A 27,584-nucleotide genomic window follows, 5' to 3' on the forward strand; every position below is an offset into this window, starting at 1 on the left:
TCCATGCAGGTGTGTGTGTGTGTGTGTGTGTGTGTGTGTGTGTGTGTGTGTGTGTGTGTGTGTGTGTGTGTGTGTGTGTGTGTGTGTGTGTGTGTGGAGTGTTTTATGGTTAGTGGGGCAAGCCAGTGATACAGATTAAATAGGTCACAGCTGGAACCAAGAACTCAAGGTTAACGTCCTTTTCTCCACACCCTGCAGTAACACACAAGGACCCTTTTTGCACCTCACCCATTCACTCCATGATGTTTGATTTGGGGGTGGGGGTGGGGGCAAAATGTGTCTGAACTAAAATAGTGTGCTAGGACATTAACATGCAGTTGGAAGTTTAAATGCAGTTTCCTTGAATTGCTCAATGCTGGAACAATCAGTAGTCAGGAATGAAGCCACACCATGTGAGGCTGAGGCAGGCAGAACCGCCCAATAAGCTAACGGCTAATGTTTGTGCAGCTGTAGCCTCTTACTGCAGGTAACAGGTGGGAAATCGCTGGAGAAGAAAAGACGAAGGAAACGGCGAAGGACATTGTGCAGACGTAGTTTTGCTCTTCAAGTTGGACAAAAACAAATGTTCGCCAAAAGAGTTTCCTGACAGTCGAGGAACACCGTTGATCTTTTACGCCACCTGAACCAACGCCACTTACTGGAACAGCGGAATGTAGACCTTTACAACAGGGGTTCTCGGTCCTGGTCCTGGAGGGTCAGTATCCAGCCTGTTTTAGTTGTTTCCCTGCTTCAACAAACCTGATTTTAATGAACAGGCTTCTGCAGAGCCTGAGGAGCTGCTGAGCAGTTGTGTTGAAGCGGATGCCAGGCCTCCAGGATCAGGACTGAGAACCATTGCTTTACAGGACCGAGCCTAACCCTAACCCCACCCACCACCAAAACAACACCTGCCCAGTGGCATCAGCCAACCACAGAGCCAGCTTTCTGCAGCATCATGCCTGATGACGATACAAAAAATTCTAATTTCTATTCTTTCTGAGAATTTTACTAGGTTGATTTTTTTTTCTTTGGAAGCTGCTTTAAAGGAATTATAAAGAAAATTAAACAGATTATGGGATTATTTCCCATAATGCCCAGCCCTAGTACATGTGACATCATATGACATGAAATGAGCAAAAACTGTCAAACAACTCCTACATCCACAAAAACACATAAAAAACAAGTGAATAAGCTTCGCCCCTTGCTAGGCAGTGAGAGGCACCTGTGTGGTTACCATGGTGAACCTAATGAGCCACTGGCTGTTGCTTTGTTTTCATCTCGCTTCTCTTCACCCATATTTCATTTTGGGTTAGATGATTCCAGAAGCATTTCCCACTGAAGGAGGAACAGACCCTCCAGTGATTTTTTTCTCATTTAGATGAAGTTATATAACATATAACATGTCTATGTTATATATGTTATATATGTTATGTGTTATATGTTATATATGTTACATGTTATATATATGTTATATATGTTACGTGTTATATGTTATATGTTGTATATGTTATGTGTTATATGTTATATATGTTACATGTTATATATATGTTATATATGTTACGTGTTATATGTTATATGTTGTATATGTTATATATGTTTTATGTTATATATGTTATATGTCATATATGTTATATGTTATATATGTTATGTTATATATGTTATACGTTATATATGTTATATGTTATATATGTTAAATGTTATATATGTTAAATGTCATATATGTTATATATGGTATTTGTCATTATGTTATATATGTTGTTATATATGTTGTATGTTATATATGTTATATGTCATATATGTTATATGTTATATATGGTATATGTCATATATGATATATATGTTATATATTTTATATATGTTATATGATATATATGTTGAATGTTATATGTTTTATATGTTATATATGTTATATATATTTATTGTTATATATGTTAGATATGTTATATGTTATATATGTAAAATGTTATATATGTTATATGTTATATATGTTATATGTTACATGTTATATATGTTATAAGTTAGCTGACGTCTAAGGTTCACAATCATAATCAATAAACTCTGCTAATGCCACAAGAACAAGGACTGAACCTTGTTGATATTGCAGAATCATTGATAGGCTTTTCTTTCTGATTCAGAAACTTTACTTTATGAATTATTTCCACAAATGCTGGAAGATTCTTCTGCCTTACCTAAAAACAGCACAAAGAGTAATAAAACAGGCTGTTCAGGTGACATTTTAGATTGCTGCATGAGAAAAGACCCAGCAGGCAGCGACTCAGGGGAAATGTTTACATATCAGATTTCACAACTTTCTCAAATCTCAAAAGTTAACGAGCGCAGCGTTACGACGCTGAGCCATAGCTAAGCCATAAATCACAGAGACACATGAGAAGTCATAATGTTTAATATATAATGAAGCTTGTTTGGAACACCCAGAGACGGACGTATAAATCATCCGCTCATCATCTGGTGATGTCATTGTTACTGTGACAATTAAACATGAGGGGGCGGAGTTAAATATTATCCTTATCAGCAAACATCCCATGTTTACATTTAAGACAGATTAATAATGGCAAAAGTTCTGTGTTCATATAACGTCTTCAACCCCCCAAGGCACTTTTCCACTAACCACTCATTCACCCATTCCCACGCACGATCGCTCACAAATAACACTTACATGTAGAAAGTTGAACGAAATCATATTGAAGCTGCAAAAAGTATGTGTGTGTGTGTGTGTGTGTGTGTGTGTGTGTGTGTGCGCACACATGTGTGCATGTGTCTGTGTGTTACAAGTTAAAGTCCCATTAGTTGTCACACACACACTGATGTGTGTGCAAAATTTGTTCTCTGCATTTGACACATCCCCTGGGGGAGCGGTGAGCTGCAGACACAGCCACGCTCGGGAACCATTTGGTGGTTTAACCCCCAATCCAACCCTTGATGCTGAGTGTCAAGCAGGGAGGCATTGGGTCCCGTTTTTTTCAAAGTCTTTGGTATGACCCGACCAGGAATTGAACCCTGTTCTGCCAGTGTCAGGGCAGACACTCTACCACTAGGCCACTGAGTGTATGTGTGTGTGTGCGTGTGTGTGTGTGTGTGTGTGTGTGTGTGTGTGTGTGTGTGTGTGCGTGCATGCGTGTGTTTATACAGCCGGACAGGAAGGAACCTTGCCGTGTTGCTACAGGATAGCGGGTCGTCGGCAGGTAAGAAGGACCCTACCTTAAAACTTTACACAGCTAGGAAGACTAAATACATTTTAGTAAAAATCTGATTGGCTGTGGAAATATTTATTTAAAGATTTGCTCTAAACAATCATAAAGAAAATTTCATGGACAAAATCAAGTATTTAAATTGTTCTGTCACCATAAAGATTGCCTCAGTGTCTGAACGAAGCCCACTTCTGAAGGCTGATATCAGGCTGGCAGTGTTTGAGACCTCTAGGCTCCCGTAGCGGCTCTTCTCTGCTCTAATAGCAGCACTGCCTAACTAGCTACTGTTTACTAGCTAGCTGTCCTTAAATCCATGTTTTCTACTTTCACCCCAGATATTGGCTCAATATCCCAACATCAAGTGGCGGCCATCTTGAACTGAATATACCGTAAATCCTCTAATATTAGCCTGTATTTAATTAACTGCCGGGTATCATATTTTGGCCGGTGTCGGAGTAGGTGAATAATGGCCGGTTTTTCATTGTGGCCGGGTGGAATGTGGTAACAAGCAAGTACAAGGGGCGGTTGTGTCATCCGTCTCACTTTTGATTTGCCAGTGATAGACCGCGAGGGTAACTTTAACAGTGCGGAGACGAAGAGGAGGCGAAAATTTGATATCAAGTTCAAAGAGAATGTGCTGATTGTGCTGCAGAACACTGGGGAGCAGTAGCAGGGGTTGTATGAACTAGTCACTAGTCGACTTCACCGCTCTATAGTGACTTTTTATGCCTGTCATCGACTAGTCGCTGTCACGTAATAATGACCGGCAAGATGCAGTCCACGGAAAAGACAGCAGCCTGCTGTCAGCAGGTGACAAACTCCTGCGCATCGGGAGGCAACGCGCTGTGCCAGAGCGTCGGTACTGACACCCGCCGTAAAACGGACATTTAATCTAATTGTGACCTTTACCCTCTTGCAATTTAACATTCCCCTCACCCCATCCTAACCTTAACCAGCTTGCGCATGCAAAGCTGTGATTGTTGACGTGCTCCAGACATCTGCATCCTGAGCACGGCCACAGTAACATTATCAAATTAGGTGTCGCCACCTCAAAAACTAATTTAACGCGCAATCGTTCATGTCGGCTCATTTCCTTTTATGTTTTTTGTTTTTTTATTCTATTATTTGTGCCTGATGCGTTTCGCTGCTGTGGATCAGGACGCATCACCCGTTTTGTCCACCTAACTGATGCAGCCGGTGAGCACTCCGCTGTTTTTGCGGTCGGTAGATCTTTTAGAACTGCAGTTCGAAGGTAACTCGTGAGGTGAATATATATGAACCCAGGTAGCAGTTTTTCTTTAGGATTGAGAGGAGATGCAGGAAGATAATAAACAGGCAGGACAGAAAAATAGTCAAATAAAAACAAGTTAGTTTTTGTACCTGCTGGTTGCAACAAACAGACACCATTGAAGGTAATCAGAAGTGAGGAACAGAAAATGAAATAATTATTTTAATGTTTAGAGCAGCAGGAACTCCGAGAGGCTGCAGAAGCATCAGTGAGTTTGCGGCCGCTGCGCAGGGGGAGGGGGGAGAGGGCTGAAGCAGAAACTACCGTTGTTAAAAGAAATGTGTTTAACTTTGAAAATGTGGGCGCAATTTTAATTGTCAAAAACTCCAGCGAACCATTAGTTCATTTTGCTCAAATAGAAATTGAGGCCTGCCTCTAATTCTGGTCCTCCTTCCAATAAAGGCCTGGAGCTTGATGAGCTTGAGTCAAATACAGGCCCGGGCCTGTATTAGAGGATTTATGGTACGTGATTCAGACCTGTACAGAAATGATCATTATGAAAATATCAAAACAAAATACTAAATGTTTCCCCTGCTTTAATCTAAGCAGCTTCTCAGCAGGCTGTGTCGCTCTGTCGGGTGTGCTGTTAAACTAAATCAGAAGAGGTGCCCTGGAGTGTAAGGTGTGACTGCACTCTTCTAGGTTGATGCATACGTTTAGGAAAGAAAACAACAGGTTAAAAAACAAAATGTCATCATATTACTTTCAGTAAAAATGTCAGGGGCTCATTTTAGCAAAACAACAATTCCCAAATGAACTCCTGCTCGTAAATGCCACTCTGAGCCTGTAATCAGCAGCTGCTGTAACTCCTACTGAACTTAAATAAGCTGCACCAGACTGTCAACAGTGGGGGCAAAGCTACACAGATGTTTAAACACCGTTAAAAACCTAAAACCCCAGGAAACAAAACTAATAGAACATCTGAAGCACCTTCAGCCTTAGCTTCTGTGTGAGGCTGAACTCTGAGATAAAACGACTTCAATCTGAGGAGAACCCTCACCCGACCCAAAGCAGGGCTGATCGTAGCTTCAGGATTTAAGGACGGCAAATCACTCACAACTCACCTTCTGCTGCCAAGTGAGTTAGGGTCACCCTAGCCCTACTGTCTCTAGCACTCCAAACATGAATAAAAACCACGGAGGAGCAGCAGCTCTACTCCAAGCCCCTCCAGGATATTCAAGCCCCTCGCCTCACAGCAGCCACTCAGGGATGGGTGGGCGTGGCCAGCAGAAGCTTATTTGCATTGTAAGAACACATGGGATCCTTTTTCTTTATCAATGCTTGTTAACTTTCTAAACGCTCACATGTGTAGACACCTCTTTGTGTGAAGATGTGTCTCAACACTGATTCCAGAGAACAGTGCTTCCTCCTAAGCTCTGCAGCTGAAAGTGAAATAATGATTATTAGATGAAAACCAGCAGCAGCTGCCAACACCGGTGGCACCAAAAGCAGACCAGAGCTCTGCCAGACTCGGTGAACAGCTTGCAGACAACGTTAGAAAGAACACGTCTCTAATTGGCCTGCAGCAGCATCTAAAGGTGATGAAAGAGAGGAGAAAAGAAAGTAGAGGACAAACACTTTGTGAGGATTAGATCATCTAAAAGCTGCTGTATTTTGTTTAGGTCCCTCTAAACATCTTTAACTTTAGCCGTTCTGGTCTTCTACAGGAGGGGCTCAAACGCTAGACGCCAACTGAGTCTGGAGTCCCTCTCCTCTCTCGGCTGTTTCTGAGTGGGAGCGTAAAAAGACAGAAAATAGGGAGCACAAGTAGTTCAAGGAACAAACGTCAAAGCTCTCGTACACGAAAATGCATTCCCAGGCAAAAGATTAAATACACTAGTAGCTTTCCATGTTAGAAACACGTGGACACGGGACTTAACTGTGTTCATTTATGTGTTCACCATATTTTATGTTTATTCTCCAAAAACATAAGTAAAATAAATAAATGTTATTTTTTAACGTGCAAAAATTAGTGGTTAAAAAAGTTGGGGTGGGGACCCGAGTGTGGGTCACCAAGAACTACACAGGGTGTGATTTTCACTAATCCAAAAACAATGAAAAACAGCTGCTGAAGCTACATTTCTAGCATCATTGCTACGAAAACTCAACCAAATGATCATAACTTGATGAATACCTGTAAATACGAGCTGAAGCCCATTTCTAACGCCCTGTATTGATTCACTTTGAAGCGTGTTTGTATTTGTTCTGTTAAATCTGAGCTATCTGGGGTCGTTTGTGTTGACTAGTCCTACTGTGTGACGCTGAGGTAAATAAATATGACACAACACCAGCCCCTGATTGGTTCAGCTGAGCGGACAGGGGTGCATTTCCACCTGGAGCCTAGAAATCCCATAGATCTGAGTTTAGCCTCCAGAAAAGGGAACGCCATTTCGTAGGATGGGACAGACACCAGCATCCACCCAACAAAGTTTCATATTAGTACTACTAACAATAGTTTTTGATCATTTGAAGCTAAAAATGAAATATTAACTATGTGAATCACTGTACATGTATTTTATCTGGGTAAATCCCAGTAATAATTCCTGTTTACACGTTTGAAACCTAGATTTGTTTTATTCAGAGCTGTGATGTAGAATAAGCTCCAACAGAATCCTCTGGAGCTCTGCTTCTCTGCTCCATGAAGTCGAGCCATACATGTGTGATGACTGAAATTAGACCTAAAGCTCTGAACAAAGCCGACACACTTGGTGCATACGCCGTTACACTGAGATAGCAAACACACTCACAGCTAAAGTCTAGACGCGTGGGCAGCGTAATGATGGAGGAAGGGAAGGAGCAGAGAGAACAGAGCTGGAAGTAACGAGGATTAAAGAAATGAAGAGAGACAGCTGCAAACAGAGTGGGAGCAACACGATGTCTCAAACACTGCACGCAGCACTACAGCTGATGTTTACACTCTTTCTTTGACCGACGAAAGTCAGAATGACGCATAACAGGATGGACTCGGACACAACCGTGACAGCGTGTCACACGTAGGGTTAAACCCTTTTGGGTTGAAACGAGTTACTTCCAGCTTGCTTGGTTCAGCATCTCTTCCTAAATCTATTTCTGGAGCAGCCTTTCACTGCCAGCCTGTTTATCTCAACTGGCTGAATTGTTTGAAAGCATGCTCGTGTTACCCTTAATGATTTAATGTTGCACAACACAGTACTGTGTGCTTTTTACAGTAGGGAGGGGCCAAGCTGTGGTGGGCCTTTTACCTTCTACATATGGGAAGAACGTTTGATGCTTACAGGAAAACCCATTTGCAACACTTTCAAAGCGAAAGAGCAGAAGACTGGTCTATTTTGCCCCACCTCTAATCCTCTCTAGCCCTAGTTTGGTCAGGCATCAATGAAGAAACTTTAAACAGCGGTACATCAGGGCCAGCAGTCTTCTCAGTTCAGGAACGTTGGGTCTTGGTGGTGCTGAGTCCCGTACACTTCTGTGGATTTTCAATGTTTTATCCAATAAGATCTCAGTCTGTGTGTGTTGCCATGGGGAGTCTAATCTGCCCAAGGCTGTCAGAACATCTACACTGTAGCGAGGAAACAGTTTTTAACCAATCAGCTTTCAGATGCTCCTCATAAGGCTGGCTAGCCGAATCACACAACCATGCGGGGCTTTCATATGGTCTGAACCGGACGTCTGGGATTTAGTATAATGTTGGTGGATTGTAATATCTTAATGCTGGTTTGAGTTAAAGACCCACACAACAAATGCCCGTCTGCCTCTGAGTTTAAATAGTTGCTGTCTATGTGCTTTTGTCATGATCCTGGGCTTGCAGAGGTTCTGCTGTGGGCGGGACCTTCCTTCTGTGAGCAGACTCACCTGACAGCTCATTATCTGGCTGGATATTTAGGATCAAAACTCCTCAGCCCCTGCACCTGATTATGGCTTTGTGTCTCTGTGGCTTTGCACAGACGTCAGCACATCACCACTGCTTTGGCAGTGAGTGACCAGTTTTAGTCTGTCGAAGTCTGGGGAAATTTGATTGAGTCTGTGTCACAGTCTGCCTCAGGCCCGGTCCACACGTAGCCGGGGATCTGCCAAAACGTAGATATTTTTCTACGTTTTGACCTGTCATCCACACGAAAACGGAGTTTTTTTAAAACTCCGGCCAAAGTGAAGATCTGCGTTTTCTCCGTTTTGGGTGTCTGCGTGTGGACAGACAAAACCGGAGTTTTAAGGTCCGCAACGTCACTTTCCGCGACAAAAAATGCTGACATCACGCGTGCGACCTGTGTTTACACTAGCCGACAGCATGGATGCCCTCAGAGCTGCGCTCGCTTTATCAATTGTCCAAGCGCTTTCTGCTTGTTTGTTTTTGCAAGCGGAATTACTGCTCCTTGCGGAAGACCACAGACGAAGGACGAGGTTAAGAACGGGGGAAGTACTGCCGCCTACAGGTCTGGCATGTCCATAACAACGTATATATCCGGGTACGTGTGGACAGAGTTTTTTTTTAGCAAGGTGGTGTGGATGCAAGTTTTTGGAGGGGCGGATATTCGTTTTTAAAAAAACCTGGCTACGTGTGGACTAGGCCTCAATCAGCAGGAGAGGAGACCTGGCAGTCAGCTGTTTGTGTTGCAGGTGGGCGTGGCAACGAGCTACAGCTGATCCTGCTAATCAGAGGGCCAGGGGATTTGAGCAGTGTGACACAACTCCAGTGCCGCTTGATACTCTCACCAAGGGTAGCTTCTAGCCCAGTATGTCTTCTGAAATTCCTGCGAACTTGTCCTATGAAATCCTGTGTGTTCTTGTTCCAGTATCTCACCTCGTATCCTCTAACCACTCCTGGAGTTGTATTCTACGTCCCGCCATTCAGGATCCTCTGGCCTCTATTCTCCATCGCTCGCCTGCCTGCCAACCTACACCCTGGACTCGTACAACCATCTCTCGCCTCTCCTCAACTGATCTTCACCCAGTCCACCACCGCTAAGCCCTGGTCTATGACCATAAGAACAATTCTACCCAGAAATAGATTATTCTCTTGGTTCTCTGGTTCTGGCACAAGTTTCACGATTGTTTATTCTTTCGTTTTAGATTCCAGTCCCGTCCTGTTCCTGTTTTTCTGGAACAGCGCCTTTGGTTTTCCTTATCCTCAGTTAATAAATAATTTTACTATTTTACTTACCTGTTTTTTCGTGTGGTTCTTCATGTCCTGGGTTAAACAGCTTGCCCACAACATGACAGTCGGAGGCCTGGGAGAGCTGCTGTGTAATGTACAATGTGGCGTTCAATGACCAGAAGACGTGTAGTGTTTTACAGTGCTCTGACTCAATAAAGCCCTGAATTACGTTGTTTTGGGGGGAATTCGGTCTTGAGAGTTTAGTAATGGTGATGTCAAAGCAGAGTGAACCCTGCTCAATGTCTGCCGGTGTCATTTCCTACTGAGTTACAACCAGGAAAAGGGTCCTGCTGGCCGACCCCCTGAAGTGGAGACACATACATGCTGTAAAGTCCCGTTCAAATCACCCTGAAGATCCAAAAGGGCCTCACTGCACTGAAGCCCTAGGCCCTCGGGTCGGCCCGGCCCGACGGCCCGAGGGCCTAGGGCTTCGGGCCAACGACTGTGTAATTACCTCGGACACGGGCCGGGCCGGGAGCCTTTATTTTTATTCGAAATCATTAAAAAAAATTAAAACACTTAAACGCAGCAGTAGAGCCCTGTGCGGGACTGTTTTCTTCATCCCGCTCCGCTCCCGCTGAATTTCTGACCATTACAGCCTGCAACAGCAACGTGTGTGTAATGGGCTCGACACACGGGAGGTGACATCGCCTCTCCTCCATTCATTTTCAATGAGACATGCGCGACAAAAGGATAATCGCGTGTCTCTCTCCTACTGAGCGAAACGCGAAAAACGTGCGTGTGAAAGTTTGCACTCGTGTACGTGTCGTGCACGTACGACCCAGCGACGCGATCCCAGAAAGTTGAAACATTTTCAACTTTTCATCGCTGTCGCTCGGACGAGGACCAATCAACGGAGGTTTCATTCACTGACCAATGAGTGGACAGGATGCTCCGCACATGTCCGAGCAAATATGGAGGAGAAGTTGATTATTATTATGTTTTATATGGTAAATTCAGAAGTAAGATTTCACATAACTCTAGCAGCAACTTGTGAAACATCATATCTACAGCTTTATTAACTCTGAACCGCTTAAATAACCTTAATTCCCTCCAACCTGACACAGCCAAACAAAACAACGGAAGTTTCGATTTCGCCATGGAACAGAACGCGTAGACGGCTTTGCCGCTGGCCTCTACCGCAGATCGCCTCCCGTGTGACAGGTAATAAAAGCGACAGCGACAAATTTCGCTGATCGCGGTCGTTTGTCGCCTCCCGTGTGTCGAGCCCATTACACTCCCGCCCGCACCTGCAGCGTGCATGTCTACTCCCGCCCGCAACTGCAAAACTCTGAGAAATTATTACCTCACAATAAAAGAGATGTATTGAGTTTGCGTCCTCAACATGTCATTTTATAGGTTATCCGCTTTCACCGCAGCGCTGCGCTCCGTTTCAATCAGGCTGTACAGCAGGATTTCCCCTCGTAGCGATATTTTCTCTAACTCTGATTGCTTCATGCTATAGATCGTTGGAAAGCTGCTTTTATGTACTTTTAGGAACCGTTGGAATTATTTGAATCTGATCAACCATTCAAAAGTTATAAAACGGAGCATTTTGGATGACAAACTCGCACGTCTCTGAATCTGTGTTGTGGTTTGTTGCGCTCAAGACAGGGAATCCCGGTGGCTACCGTAATGTATTGTATATGCACGGAAAGCCCCATTTTTAATCTTTTCAGCACTTTTGGAATTTTAATGATATCTTGAACTAGAGCAGGGATCGGCAACCCGCGGCTCTTCCATCCATCTGCCGATGTGCTTGTAAAATAATGAATGGATATTTAAATAAAATGCTTTATATTTTACTGAATTAATTTTATATCTGTAAGTCAATTCTATGTGAAGATTGTCTGCGTAAACCTGAACAGTTCCAACCCAGTCTTACTGTGAGACCGGGTTGGGTCACGCTTGTGCGTAATCATAGGCGCTCATGAGCTGAAGAGGATGTGAGATGGGATTCTCCTCAGACGGCTCCTGGATGTGTCGCACATTGGAGACAGGAACAAGCGCTATTCAGCCAAAGTTTCATAATCAGGGAACATTTTCTAAGTGACAAGTCTCTCTGAGAGACAGGGTTTGGAAAACACTCGCTTCAGTGGGAAGCTTCCCGCATGCGCTTCTGCGACGCTCGGATCCTGCACATCTTTTAACACATTGGTCAGGATTGACGCACTTTGTTTTCATTTAGTTGGTTAAAAAAAAGTCGGGCTTGGGCTCGGACCGGGCCAGAGAATCCTGAAAACCTTTTCGGGCCGGGTCGGGCTGGGGCTCCACCCCCTCGGGCCGGGCCGGACACGGGCTCAGATTTTAGGCCCGTGCAGGGCTCTAGTTCACATACAGGGGCAAATAAGGCTTTCTGATGCCTTCCTCAACTCCTGTACATTACCTGAGCACTCACCACCTGGAGGAGCTGGAAGATCCTCTTTCCCTCATCATTATCTAGACACCAGCACTCCAACATCTTCACTCCGGATCCACTAGGACTCCCACCACTACATCAAACCTTCTCTCCCTCTAACATCTCTAACTTTAGACACGACTACACAGATTTCAACATTAGTCTAGCTGTCTGCTTGATTGTGTGACCTGATGTACGCTGAGGCAAAAACTCAGTAAATAATTCTGTATCTCTGAGGAAGCTGACGGTAATTTCTGTTTGTTTTTTAATCCTGGATGAAATGTACCTGTAGACCTTGGAGCTCTGATTGGGAATGGGTATTAGGTGTGCCCGGGCGTGCTCTCGCAGGCTTCCATCCTCATATTCGCTGCTACACCACTTTAGGTGATGTTACACACCATGAAGCATCTGCATTGTTGTGCTCATTTGTAAAGACGCCGTGTCAACACCACCAGGAAAACGTCTCTTCAATATCTATTGATTCTAATTATTTAGAGCTTTCGATGCTGATGCTCCCCAGTATTGATGAACCAATATCAGCTGAGCTTCATCCCTCTCTCCTCCCTCCGACAGCACGGCGAGACATTCACTCACTCTCAGGGCGCTCTTCTGCTCAACTCCAGCTCAGGTATGTTTTATTCCAATGCAGCAAAGCTGGCAAGAACCAAAACCTGATTTCCTGTTTAAAAAGCCGGTTTCATGAATTGAAACGTGTGCTCAGAATGAATAACGATTACTTTATTCCGCTTTAGAGTGTAAAAGTTATTTTTGGCTGCAGTAACCCTAGAGTCCTCGTGTGATCCAAGAGCTGAAATGGTAAAACTGTCAATATATAAAAGCAAGGAAAGGATTATTTACTTTAAACTGCATTATTTACGTTTAGTTTTATGTTAAAATTAAATAAAATGTCAGGTTTTTCTTACTGGGATTTTAAATAGAAGAACAAGAAGAAGTTTAAATGAAATAATGTTGAGTGGACCAGTTTTAAATGAGCTGATTTTTAGGGTTAAGACTCCTGCATGAAAGATGTTGTCAGGCCTAAAGGTTAAAATGGACATTTATGCTACTTTTGCTGCGTCGCTTTTGTGTCCTTCAGAATAATCCAAGTTTTCACCACCTCACAGACGCCTAATCAGACGCCGACTGACCCAAAGTCATCTCTAGTGACCGAGGCAGATGACAAAAGGCAGACTCTCCATCAAATATGACGTCTAGTAGACGCCGCAGTGACAGTTTCACCTCAGAGAGGCAACATGTTTGTCAGCATCAGTACCACTATGTGTGCTGCTCTCTGGGATCAAAATTAAACACAGTCACTGTCGGTGAGTAAGTGCACTGTAGTTAACCAACTCCCACATAAGGAGAAGGATGCGTAAGAGATTGAGGTCCATTGATTTTACATGTCAGACTACAAGGAGAAAATGCCCAAAGAGGAAGAGGAGGAGAAAAGTGCATTAACTCCCAGACGAGAGCCAGCTTACAGCTTGTATGCACAATTTAACCCGGCTTATCTCTACAGGCTTCACATCCTCCATACATGCGTAACTCTCCTATTTAGACGAAACTCCACAACAGGTTCTGGTTGCGGTTAATGTAAAAGCCTTCCCCTCGTCTGACTCCCCTCAAGCAAGGAAAATAAAGCTCTGCTGGAGTGTTATGTGAGGTGAGATAAGGGTGAGAGACGAGCTGAGGGCGGGAGAGAGAGAGGGGGAGGGAGAGAGAGAGAGAGAGGGGGGAGAGAGAGAGAGAGAGAGAGAGAGAGAGAGAGAGAGAGAGAGAGAGAGAGAGAGAGAGAGAGAGAGGCAGCAGAGATGACAACATAGTGGTGCATTGCAGCAGCAGAGCCAACCAACGCTTCAGGTCTGCAAAGCCGAGGCCCCGGTCCTGTCCCAGCAACATCCAAGAGGTTCCTTCCTTGTGAGGATAATCATGTCTGACCTACTGAGGGAAGGAGGACACGGTACAGCCGCTTTATCAGCCTTTAGGTCTGCAGACGTATCTCAGCTTGGTTTATCTTTGGCTTCATTCTGAGGGATAATGATGGTGAAGCAGTGGGGGGAGTGTTTTATGGGCTATCTGTCGCTCCGAGCACTGTGCTTACTTTCAGCAGCGATTAAATGTGTTTTTATCTTGTCTTGTCGGTGCAACTCCTGACTTAAAGTTGATAAAGGCAACTTTGTTAGCGTGAAACTCTGACAAAGTTAGTCGAGAGTCAGTAGAGGGAAAGGGGACATAAACTCAAGGTTTCTGGTCTTTGATCCTTTTGCAGGTCGAGGCTTTCAGCAGGAAAGTGTGCTGTGGTCTAAAATTTAAATCAGCAGCAGCAAATCTAGCCCTAACCCAGCAGCAACATTTTATACAGTAAAAGTCACGTCAAAGGTAACTGAGAACCGTGGAAAAAACAGCACTGCATTACCGTAAGAGAACAGGGGTGGAGGGGGGGGAGGAAGACTGGGGAGAGAGTTGGGGAGAAAGGCTAAAGCCTGATTTATGCTTCTCCATTAGCTCCACAAGGGAGAGACACGCACGGATTGACGGAAGCATTTTGCTCTCATACTTCTCCGTCTCATGAGGAGTGTTGCAAAGCAATTCCCCACCAGGCCAACAGAGGGCGTAGCGCTGTTCTGAGGTATCCTGTCATGTATCCGGTCCAAGATAGTATGTTTATGTTGTGTTTTTTTGTATATAAGAGACTTTTTAACACAGACAAATTTGTCTCTCATTCTCCTCCACCTCTTCATGCGCTCACCACCTCTAAACCCACGTTTCCTGTCATTTCCGTCCACAAATAAAACACTTGCTGCGCCTCTTTTCACGCATCCAATCACGGGGAATTAAACGTTCATATTTTAGAGTTTTTTCGCGAGGTATTCTTCAAGCTGCTCCGTGTCTGCCGCTAGTTATTCTTGGCTCTCTTTATGTTTTTGATGGCGCAATGGCAGCGGTGGAGTCGGCAGCAGTGCCCTGACCAATAACAAGCTTGTGTTCTCTGTCTCATTCGACGGATGTTTAAAAAGTGGGCTCAACTCCGTATGTACTTGCATGCCTGCTGGGGCCCTACGCAAGGACGGATAATGGCGTTGCGTGTCTCCGCACTGACGCAGACAGAGAAGCATGAATCAGCCTTAAGCTGTGGGGACACTGCTGCTTCTAGTCAGTCAGTTAGCAGACAGACAGTCAGCAAGCAGACAGACTGTCAGTTAGCAGATATACGGACAGTTAGCAGACAGTCAACAGCTAGACAGTCAGTCAGCAAGAAGACAGTCAGCAGACAGGCAATCAGTCAGTCAGCAGAGAGACAGACAGTGAGAAGACAGACAGCCAGCAGACAGATAGTCAGACAGTCAGCTGTCTGTCTACGGATGGATGCTGCAGCAGAGTGGTGCATTACCACACCGAGCTGTTCCCTCTGTCCCGCTCTTCTAAAATCTCCAGGCACTCGTCTCTCCTGCACATCCTCCTTCACCCGTTCCGTATTCATGATCTTTTATCTTCCTGTCTCTCTGCCCTCCCTGCTGCTGCTTCTTTCTTAATTTCTTTTCATCTTTTCTTTGCTAAGTACTTTCCCTTCATTTCCACCAAGCTGTTCCGTCATCGTCAGCCATTTTCCAGCTGCAGTCCAAACTTTCCCCATCTCCGTCACATCTCTCAAATCTAAGGCCGAAAATTAAAGAATACTAATGCAGAACGGAAATCCGTTTCTGTTATTTAGTCTTATTTTATCCAACAGTCTGAAGGACGTTCTCCCCACTGCCTGGTTTCCTCCCACAAACCCAGAACTTGAGGTGTGTGTGTGTGTGTGTGTGTGTGTGTGTGTGTGTGTGTGTGTGTGTGTGTGTGTGTGTGTGTGTGTGTGTGTGTGTGTGTGTGTGTGTGTGTGTGTGTCTCCAGTAACCACATCTGCACATGACCTTCTGATTTTAAATGTGCTGTTAGAGTTAATAATAATTTAGACGCGTTTGTTTTTGTGTGATGGTTGTAAAAGAGTCCAGCACCGCCTGATTACACATTCAGCAGCTAAAGGTGCTTTTTAAACAGTGAGACATGAATCATGACAAGGGCCTCAGATATCACAGCTTTATCGTAGAATGGTCTCCCTCTGCCTTGATCTTTTAAGTTTAATATTCCAACATCTTCTTACATCCAATAAAAAGTCTAAAGATTAAGCTATTTAAACTGACCTGTCCTTATATTTAAACACCTTCAATGAATTTCAAACATTTCTGCTAAATACATTTAAAAATAAGATTCAATTCACCAAAAATATCATTTTTCTTTTTCTTCTGCCATCTTTATTCCTCCTACTTAATCCTGATTTGTTCTGAAACCTCATCCTCCAACCACCTCTCTCCTGTTCCCACATCAATTTCCTTTCATCTCATCTGCCTCAGACCTCCGGTCGTTCATGTTTGCCGACTGGCCTCGTGCCGTTACTGAAGCCTTTTGCTCTTCCCGTCTTTCTAACCCACTTTTCTGACCTCCTGTCCCTCGTAGGTTTTTTATCTTCCCTCAGAGACGTGCGCTCTTCTCGTCAGCTGGAACACTTTGGTTCCTGCCCACCCAGGGCAGGGATCAGCTTCAGCCCATTTCACACATGACAGAGTGTGCTGCACACCAGTGATGGTGGCATTACTGATGGGCAGCTACGGAGGGAGAGCGACGAACGGGGAGCACTGCACGTGTGTGTGTGTGTGTGTGTGTGTGTGTGTGTGTGTGTGTGTGTGTGTGTGTGTGTGTGTGTGTGTGTGTGTGTGTGTGTGTGTTCATGGTCTACAACACTGCTGACTCAAGTCTATCTGAATTCCAGGGCTGCACTGAGATTCTGACATACATAGGTGGGTGACGGTGGCACAGGAGTTAAGTGTTCGCCCCGGAATCGAAAGGTTGCAGGTTCGAGCCCCGCTCAGTCTGTCGCCATTGTTGTGTCCATGGGCAAGATACTTAACCCACCTTGCCTGCTGGTGGTGGTCGGAGGGACTGGTGGTGCCAGTGCTCGGCAGCCTCGTCTCTGTCAGTGCGCCCCAGCTGTGGCTACATCGTAGCTCATCCCCACCAGTGTGTGGGAATGTGTGAATGACTGATTGTGTTTTAAAGCGCCTTGGGGGGTTCCAGGACTCTAGAAGGCGCTATATCAAATACAGGCCATTTACCATTTACATACATTAAGAAATATTCCCATTAAATAAAGCAATCAGGAAAGTCCCTTTGAACAGAATGGGAGCCGTTTGTGAAACAAGCAGCTGCTGATGCGCCCCTTTACACCACACCAGAAAGAAAAGGAGAAAAGTGAGGAAGGAGTCATGAAGTCTCATGAAAGGAAGGCTGAGAGGAAGACAAGAGACACGAAAAAGTGAGAGGAGGAACATGAGATTTCTCGGAGAGGGCAGGAGGTGAAGACGGAGTGGGTGAGACAGTTTGCACCATTCAATCACATAAAATCAAGCCGTCGGCTCTGCTACATGGAAAAAGGAGCATATGTGTACGGGAGCAGGATCAGTATTAAAACACACACACGTGTGACTGTGGGTGTGTGACGATGAACGTCTGTGAAGTGCGTGTCTTCATAAAAGTGTGTGTTGAAGACTGATTTGGCTCCTTGGTCGAGTGAAAAGACAAAGTCTTCATGCTCCAGCCTAATAACACTGAGAGAAGCTAGCAGTGATTTGCAGTGCCAAGAATTCATTAAGATCTTTTTACAGTGGAGGAGTCCTTGAACCTGAGCTGATCTGTATGCTGCAGCACGCTGCCAAACAAGCTGAGGGGACCAGATTTCTGCTGCTGTGGATGTGCTGTCTGTGCATCTTCACAAGACGTGGAAAAGGTGACAAGTGCACACACCTTCAGGGAAATGGACAAGCACAACACGTATATGTATATTTATTTAGCATCACTATTGTTGGTTTGTCACTAAAACAATAAACAGAAGCCGACAGCAGAAAGGTTAAATGATGCTGCGGTCAGAAGTGTGGTAGTCGCACTAAATAAACAAAAAAAACCTTTAGTGTGTTTTTAAAGCTGCCCTGGCTAAACACAAACACAGTCACCGACCTCTCACCCCTCCCTTTGGCTATCATCCCTAGGACACTTTGGCAATACCGCAAGGAATGAATGAATGAATAAATGAACTCGCATCGCCACAGGAAACAAGATGGCGTTAAACACCAGTCACTGTTTTCTAGGTCCAAATGTCTTTTGTTGTCCGTGACTTCAGATGGTGTTTTACTTTTTGGGACTCAGGGAGTTTGTCCTAAAGCTGAAGTGGTAGCAGCCGGCTGTTTCTCCACTGTGATGTTATTGGGCAGAGAACCTCTCACCCCAGAGGTGTTCTGGTGCTGAATATGTGAGTGTGTGATGGTGGAGGACCAGGGAAGTGCGGCGGTTCTGTGAGACCGACAACAGGATGGAAAAACTACCTTGAGATATTTTTAGTCACTATTTGCTTGTAAATCACTGTTAGCATAACGTTAGCCTGTAGCCTGCTTGACCCGATATTAGAGTTATATATATATTGAGCTAGCTCCCTGGCTACTTGGTCACGGGATGTCCCTTTGGCTGACTGGTTAGCAAACGTGACTCTCACCCAGGAGTCTGGGGATCGAATCTCAGCCGGGCCCTTGTTTCTCCACCTTGCCACACGTACAACAAAAAGATGGCATGACTTCTTAGGGGTACAAAAAATAACTTCTGGGTCGCTCCTGTTTCCAGGCTTTAGTTCTTGACAGAACACTGCTACATTTTACTGCCCAGTGTCGATTTACAAATGCCGGTGCTGTAACCTCCCAACATGACATCAGACTGTTATGTGATTATTTTATTGTAAAGCTCTTACCTACTCTACCTTTGAAATGGGACTGGGTGTTACTTCACACCACCTGGAGTTCTGTAGAGCTTCACAGGTTGCCACTAGAGTCCTCATTCACTCGTAGCCAGCAACAGCCATGAAACCAGCAGAACGGCACTAAAGCCTAATTCATGCTTCGCCGTCTGTGTCGGTGCAGAGGTGTGCAACGCCATCATGCATCAACCCACAGGCGACAGAGACATGCCCCAATTTTTAACTAAACGTCAAAAGAGACAACAGACTGCAAGCTTGTGATTGGTCAGGATGCTGTTTCCTGTAAATTCACCATTGCCCCGTCAAAAAGTAAAAATATTTATCAGCAGAAACGGAACAGATTGAAGAGTGCATCTTGGAAAAAGTCAGAAAATATGAACGTTTATTCACCCGTGACTAAAGGAGCAAAAAGATATGCAGCGAGTGTTTTATTCGTGGATAGAAAAGATGAGAAACATGGGCTTAGAGGTGGCATGAAGACGTGGAGGAGGATGAGGGACAAATTCGTCTGTGTTCAAAAGTCTCTGAAAAACATTAAACCATATAAACACAATAGTAAACACGCTATCGTGGACTGGATGTGTGACTGTAATGGTGGCAGGATACCACAGAATAGCGCTACGCCCTCTGTTGTCCTGGGGGGAAACTGTTTTGCAACAATCTCCAGCTGAAAGCAGAACGTGTCTGTGTGTCTCTGTCTCGTGGAGCTGACAGAGACGTAAAGTAGGCTAAAGAGGCTTGTGTGTTTAGGAAATGGGCTGAAGTAACCAACTTTGACCTCTGGACGTCACTCTTACTTGATTCATATATGGTGCACCTTTAAAAGTACCCCCGATGCTGCGGTGAATCGTGGCTCTCAGACTCCGGCCTTCAGGATAAAACCAACGTAACACTGGTCTTCTTACGCTGAAGGCTAGCATGTAAACTCAGTAACTAAACCAACCAGCATAGCTTTTGTACGAGAAAGCCTTTATTTGAGCAGCAGCCTCTAAAACGCAGTTATGTCTTGTTATGCTAGAAAAAAATCACTGAAGATTACTTAGATTTAAAAGGATTTCAGTTAAATATAAAGACCCGTTTGTCACAGAAAGCAGCGATGAATTGTAAAAATGTAAACTCCTGGTCTGGATGGTGGGTGAGTAGTGTCGACGTGCGTGGCACAACTGATGATGGAAGGAGCTGTTAACAGGCAGAACCATAGCAGGAATATGGTCAACAGCAAACTAAATGTTTCTGTGGAGTTTTTCTAATTAATGCAGAAATGAAATGTGTCCTGTAGTTTGTTTTATGACAGAATTTCAACACATTTTCTGCTTTAATTACAAATAAGATAGTTTGCGTGATTTCAGCCACGTTCTGCGTGCATCCATTGATGTCTGACGGCAGAGGGAGACGTTTGGCTGTTAGGTTGATATCAAACATCCAGTATATTACATAGTGATCCAATAGCAAGAGGAAACAACTGGTGCATGATGTACGACACAGTGAGGAGTGTTAGTGGAGAATTTCTTGACTTGCTGTCATCTCTGAGGACACTTCCATTGCGCCTGATTAAGGGTTCTGTAATTAGAACCGGACAGAACTGACCAGGGGCTCCAAACGGGTTCGAGCAGATTGATTTGTACCGTGTCAGCACAACGGTTCTGGCTGCAGGAAGGCCAATTAAAGCATGAACTGGAGAGAAGATACACTTTGTACCAGACTTTTAAAAGTGCTTGTCCATTCATATTTATAGTAGAGAAGAGATAAACTGTGTGTGTGTGTGTGTGTGTGTGTGTGTGTGTGTGTGTGTGTGTGTGTGTGTGTGTGTGTGTGTGTGTGTGTGTGTGTGTGTGTGTGTGTGTGTGTGTGTGTGTGTGTGTGTGTGTGTGTGTGTGTGTGTGTGTTTGTGTGTGTGTGTGTGTGTGTGTGTGTGTGTGTGTGTGTGTCGCACTAAAGCGTCATACTGAACTTCCTGTAGCTGACTAATGAAGGTCAGACTAAACATACTTGATGCTCCAGCTGTGGTAAACAAAATGTTTACAAAAGTAAATCTGTTGTAGCTGAAGAGACATTGTCTCTCCTCTGGACATGTCCAAACCATCTCAGTCTGTCCTCTCTAACTTGAGCTCCAGAACATCTAACATGAGCTGTTCCTCATTCCTGACCCCTCCCAGAGACCCTCCAGTCCTGTCTCATGCCTTTTCCTCGTGGACGCTGAAACCCTTTTATCTTCGTCTCTTTTCCACCCTCTCTGTTGCTTATTTACTTCGACTCTCTGTAACATTTCAGCCTGATTGGAAAACCAAATACACGTTAACCCGATCAGCTTATAGAGGAGTCTTGGCATGTGAGTAGGTGCAGTTGGAAAAAAGGCCACAAGGCAGACAGGAAGAGCCAAGGTAACAGAACGGAGTGGCCTGCGAGTGTTTGAGAGGAACAGGTGCTCTTGTGGGCCAAGCAAGATGCCATCTACCCCGGGGCGGGGGAGGTCAGGCTAGGAGACAAGCTCCCCTGACAGCATGCTACCGCCATATGCTACTGGAGCGGCTCACTGAAAGCAGCGTGGCACGGAACGGCTCAGTTTGGTCTGGAACCACACTGAGCTGACATATCTGCCGTGGTTTGGTTTGGACCACAGAAATGATGCAATATGATCTACACAAGAGCTCAAACAGCCTGGCCAGTGTTAGGACTTTACTGTTGCATTCAGGATTGGACATTGGATTAAATAATATTTGTGTCAGATATCTGAATTATCAGGTACTGTATTCAACAACCCACTGATTCATTAAGCAGTTGGATGTAAAGGTGAAACTGGTGAACCTGGAATCTGGTGCAAAAGTTCATTTATGTCAGTAATGTAGCCTAAAAGGTGAAACTTCCCTATGAGACAGACTCGTTCAAGGCAAGTCCAGATATTTCAGCCTTTATCTGTTCTGCCTGTGATGGTTATGGCGTACAGCTGATGAACAACCCCACAGTCAACATCTCAGACAGTCAGAATATTATGAAAAGGTTCAACAATCTAGACTCAAAGTGTCTCACTCTGATCAGCTGATGAACCCAGAACACCTGCAGTGGGTTCCTGAGCCTTTACATGGTCTCTCAGTCTGAGCTAGATTACTAACAGATGGACTTTTGATCCATATTCTCATTTTTACTGCTCGTGCGGTGATCTCCCGTGGGAGTATCCACACTCCAGGGGAACCTCTGGTTTGCTGGGGCTTGGATCTCCTCCATCTCATGTGGGTCCTGGGGGGCAGGCCCCCTCACTCACTACTGGACACTCTTGTTGAGAGCAGCTCAAATGGTGCTCTCACAAGTATGGATCCGAGTTTCTCTCTCTCTCTCCCACACACACACACACACACACACACACACACACACACAAGTTGAAGTCATTAATAAATGTCAAACTGTCATATGTAAACAGGTGTAAATGAAAACATCCTATAACTTGTTTGAAAAGCAGCAGACACCAGGCTGCCTGAGTCCCGGGGTCGTGTTATCCATGCAGGTGAAGTCATACAGAGATGAAATGTTTCCATCAAAAGAACAAAATTAATCCTGCACAGCAGGAATTTGCAGAGCAACAACCAAATGAGTCTAAATCAGCAATTCACATAGAAGAACCTGCTGCTCTCTTTAGACTGAAGACACAATCAGATCTCAGGAGTGTGTTAAACTAGAATAACTATTTTTAGTTGTTTATTTGTTTGCTGCTCTCTGAGATGTTGATCTGAAATAGCTGTCTGGTCTCAGAGGACATGAATATGTTTACCAGAGCTGCACAGTGGTGCAGTGGTTGTTGTTGCCCTGCAGCACGAAGGTCCTGGGTTCACATCCCAGTCCGGGGTCTTCCTGTAAGGATCTAGCATCTTCTCCTTTCCGGCTTCCTCCCACAGTCCAAAAACATGACTGTCAGGTTAACTGGTCTGTCTAAATTACCCTTGTGTGTGTGTGTGTGTGTGTGTGTGTGTGTGTGTGTGTGTGTGTGTGTGTGTGTGTGTGTGTGTGTGTGTGTGTGGTGTGTGTGTGTGTGTGTGTGTGTGTGTGTGTGTGTGTGTGTGTGTGTGTGTGTGTGTGTGTGTGTGTTCCACTTGACACCCCAGAAAGTACTGTCACAGTTGGCTAAGTGCCAGCTTCAAACGTTGGCAGGACAAGACTGCAGTACAGAAGCCACACACACACACACACACACACACTGCAGAGGTGACGTGATTCTGGGTAAAAATACACAGCTCTCTGGGTCTGTGGTACATTTATTCCTCCGTTGTCATGTCTGACCCGCCACACAGTAAAAAGTCACTGAAAAAGGGAGAGGACTCTTCCACGTGACAGGAGAAGCAGCACAATGTTGAGAATCGGGAATTTGTGACTAATAATTAGTACATAAGCATACGGCGGGTGTCTGCTGATTAGATAGAAGGATTCTACAGGATGTAGTCTGGTCCAGCAACCCTCTGGGTCAGAAGCAAGTGAGGTGTATCCACCAAAGTGACTCCCATGCTGGGGCAGGGCTGCTTCTTAACTGGTTCTTACAGTTTTTAAAAGGTACGAACCTTAAATGAACATTGAGCCAAGTCATCATGTCCCTCACAATGTCTCGTCTTCCCTGTTGCATTCTGTTGAGGATCTCAGTGCAGAGGTCTCAGGGCAACAAGGTCAGAGACGAGAAAGCACCAGGTCTCAGACCTCTGACTCATAAACACTTGAGCCTGGTTCCTCCTCCATGGTCACCTGACTCCAGATCTCACCTTTAAGATAACTGTACCTGGAACAAAACTGCTTTACGGATTTTGTTGAGATCATGGATCTTTTGCTCACCCCTCCAACCCTCCTTTAGCATCTCTCCCCCATCTTCCATTAAAGGTGCATTATGTAAAAAAAAAAAGAAAAATCACATCCTGTGGTAAAATTTGGTTACTGTGACCACTTTTAACAACTGGAGCTCTTTGCAGGTTCCAATAGTCGGCGCTACAGCATTATCTCCCAGGTGACACGCCCCTCCACCCCCACTGATGGTAAACAGTAGTTATGTCCCTCCTTCCTTTGTTTTGACAGCAGAAAGACTGACAACCCAGCAGCTGGATATGAAACATCAGTAGAACCTTCCTTCCAACATGACTGAAACATCAGACTCTTTTGGGATTTTCTCACGATAACATTTTCACTATATTCTTACATAATGCACCTTTAACAATCTCCCTCAAACAAGGAAACCCTCTGCATCCTCTTCCCTTCACTCAGCCACCGTCCTCATACCTCTCTTCTCCTAATCATGTTGTTCTGAGCTCTTCTGTTCCCATTTTCTACCTAGAAGATCCTGTTCACCACACATCCCCCCACCTGTGAGGTCACAGGGAAGCTAACATGCTAGGATATTGTTCGTGGACTTCAGCTCTGCATTCAACACAATCCTGCCAGACCAGGGTATATACAGCAATCCTTAAGTAAAATTTACTACTTTTTAATACTTTTTTTAACTACCTTCAGAATTTTTTTAAAACCATCACAACACTAAATTGCAAGTGTTAATCAGCGACCTATTTACACATATTGATTTTAACATATATAACATACAAAAAGAATAGACTTAGAGACTCACTGATGTTGACAATGTATTGCACATATTTATTTTACTTAGAAAATTAGCCAGGCACTTCTGTTCAGCGGTTCAGTTGACCACGAGGCCTGAAATGATGCAGAACGACCACTGAATATGACGTCATCATTATGTGACCGGATATGCTAAAGTAGGGCTGCTCGATTATGGCAAAAACAATAATCACGATTATTGTGACTGAAATTGAGATCTCGATTATTTAAGACGATTTTTCAATTTATGTATATTTTTATTTTTTATTTTTATTCAGTCATAAAACTGCTCAGGGCACAATCAGGGCAAAAATAAACAAGAAACAAGATGATCACTAAAATAACTCCTGATTCCCAGTATAAAAAGACCAATATACTTATAGCTCATAGTCTATGAAACAAGGGCTATAGACCTTGGTTTAACTCATTTAAGTCTAACCAGTACAGACCCAAATACCAATATCTGGCAAATACTGACAGCAAGAATTATACTGTGGCATTTATAACAAATACATGCAAATTGCTGTTCACTAAATGTTGCATAACATTTATTGAGTCAAGTCAAGGTGCTGTAGGAGCGTGCACTAGTAGCACCGTGTCCTCAGAGAGATTAGTTATTTATCAGCGTGAGGAACTTATTTCTACCTTATTCATAAACTATTTATTTACAAGTCGTCCATCAGTTAATGTAATAATTGTCCCAACCACAGCTGCACCCCCACCCCCAACCCGGTCTCACAGCAATCTGGGGCAAGCTGCACGTGTGTTTAGCACGCCGCACGCGCACATTTAGCCGTTTTTAGTGGCTCAGGAGTCCGCAGGTGCGGTGTGAGTGTCACTCACTCTGGTTACTCCAACAGGGAGCCGGCTCTGAGAGCTGTTTCTTTAGCGACTGACACATCACTACATCATTGCCTTTCCTAATGTCCTGAAGAACGGTCCGGAGCGCAGGTGGAGTGTTTAGCTAACCTGCAGGAAATGTCGACGATAGTTATCCAGAAAGTAGCTAAGGGTTACCAGAGATGTTTCTGAGGTGTTCGCTAGGTACTTTTAAGATTTAAAAAGTCAAGAAGGGGGTCTGAAAAGCTGCTAGAAATAGCGTCAAAGTCGCCAAGTTGGCAACACTGGGAGGAGCGCTTCATTTGTAACTCAGGGCAGCGCAAGTGGGAGGAGCAAATAATCGGCTTGTTTTGTTTTTATAATCGTTCAAAACATTTCATTCGGAATATATTTCTATGTCGATGTTCAGAATACGACATCTGATAGTCTGAAAAAATAATACCTAATTTGGAAAAAATAATACCTCTGAGACCAAATTTAACACTTTTAATGGCCTTAAATTTGGCTATTTTTATTTATCACTTTTTAATACTTTTTAAAACCCCGCGGACACCCTGCAGACCTCCTCCAAGACAAAATGTCCCAGATGAACGTGCCTGACCCCATCTGCAGGTGGATCACTGACTTCCTGACAGACAGGAAACAACAAGTCAGGCTGGGGAAGAATGTCTCGGACCAACGGACCATCAGCACCGGCTCACCACAGGGCTGTGTTCTTTCCCCTCTGCTCTTCTCCCTGTACACCAACAGCTGCACCTCCAAGCATGAGTCTGTCAAACTAATTAAGTTTGCTGATGACACCACCATCATCGGACTCATCTCTAATGGGGATGAGTCCGCTTACAGAATGGAGGCTGAACGTCTGGTGTCCTGGTGCAGCCACAACAACCTGGTGCTAAACACCCAGAAGACAGCGGAGGTTGTTGTGGACTTTAGGAAACACAAACACCCCATTTCCCCCTTAAACCTGTCTGACACTCCCATCACGATGGTGGACTCATGTCGCTTCCTGGGCACCACCATCACCCAGGACCTCAAATGGGAGCCCACCATCACCACCATCAGAAAAAAGGCCCAGCAGAGGATGTATTTCCTGAGGCAGTTGAAGAAATTCAACCTATCACCACAGTCGATGAGGCAGTGCTACACCGCTATCATCGAGTCCATCCTCACCTCCTCCATCACCGTGTGGCATGCTGGAGCTACCACCAGGGACAAGAAGAGGCTGCAGCGTGTCATGCGCTCTGCAGATAGGGTCATTGGCTGCAAACTCCCCTCCATTCAAGATCTGTACACCTCTAGGACTTTGAAGCGTGCAGGTCGGATAATAGCTGACTCGTCTCACCCTGGACACAGTCTCTTCGACTCGCTCCCATCTTGCAGAAGGCTCAGATCCATTCGGACCAGAACCTCTCGCCACAAAAACAGTTTCTTCCCCTCTGCAGTTGGACTTTTGAATGAACATCCTAGGGCAGCCCACTCAAGTTGATTGGTCCCAGTCACGTGACCCGATGCTGTGCTTGAACCATTCAACAAACACTCAAATTAATACCTACACGGAGTAGATAGCTGCTTCTTTAATTCTTGCCACTTTTTAAATTAATAATTTTATCATGAGTGTTTTATTAGTTCTTATATTTGCTTATCTCTTAATTAATTTTTTTTTCTATCTTACCTTCTGCACCAAAATACCGCAGCAAATTCCTAATGTTGTGACTTGGCACACATATGGCAATAAAAACTTGATTCTGATTCTGAACAGGAAGCTAACAAGCTGATCTCAACCTTGTATATGTTGTAAATAAACGTGTTCATCTTTCCTGTGTTGTAGAATGGGGTGTAACCCGCCTTTGCCTCTTGACCGCAGGAAATAGACACCATGATCTACTCGACCAAAAGAAGTCAGAAAACGGATGAAAACAAAGAAACATGCCTCACAATGAAATATTCTTGGACTAATGGATGAATATTTTTTTTAAATGGACACCAGAAAACTGCGGCCTCCTTAAAATGTGGATTCTAATCTAAAGTATTAACAGTATTCGTTTTAAACCATAAAGCAGGATTTTTCTGGGCTGTCTGAATGTTTTTTATTTGTATTTTTCACTAAATCGCTGCCTTCAGATTTTTGTAACAAAAAACTAGTTTTTTTGAGTGAAGCAACAAGTTCAGGAGGTCGATCAGGACTGTTGATCCCCGTAATGAATCAAAATAGGTCAATTTTTACCATCGAATTGACACAGCATAACCTTTGATACACGCCAGAGCTGCAAAGTCAAGATTACACCAGCTGGAGGATCCAGACGCACAAATCAACCTTTTGC

The sequence above is a fragment of the Nothobranchius furzeri genome, chromosome 5, assembly GCF_043380555.1.
Source record: "Nothobranchius furzeri strain GRZ-AD chromosome 5, NfurGRZ-RIMD1, whole genome shotgun sequence".
NCBI classification, from domain to species: domain Eukaryota; kingdom Metazoa; phylum Chordata; class Actinopteri; order Cyprinodontiformes; family Nothobranchiidae; genus Nothobranchius; species Nothobranchius furzeri.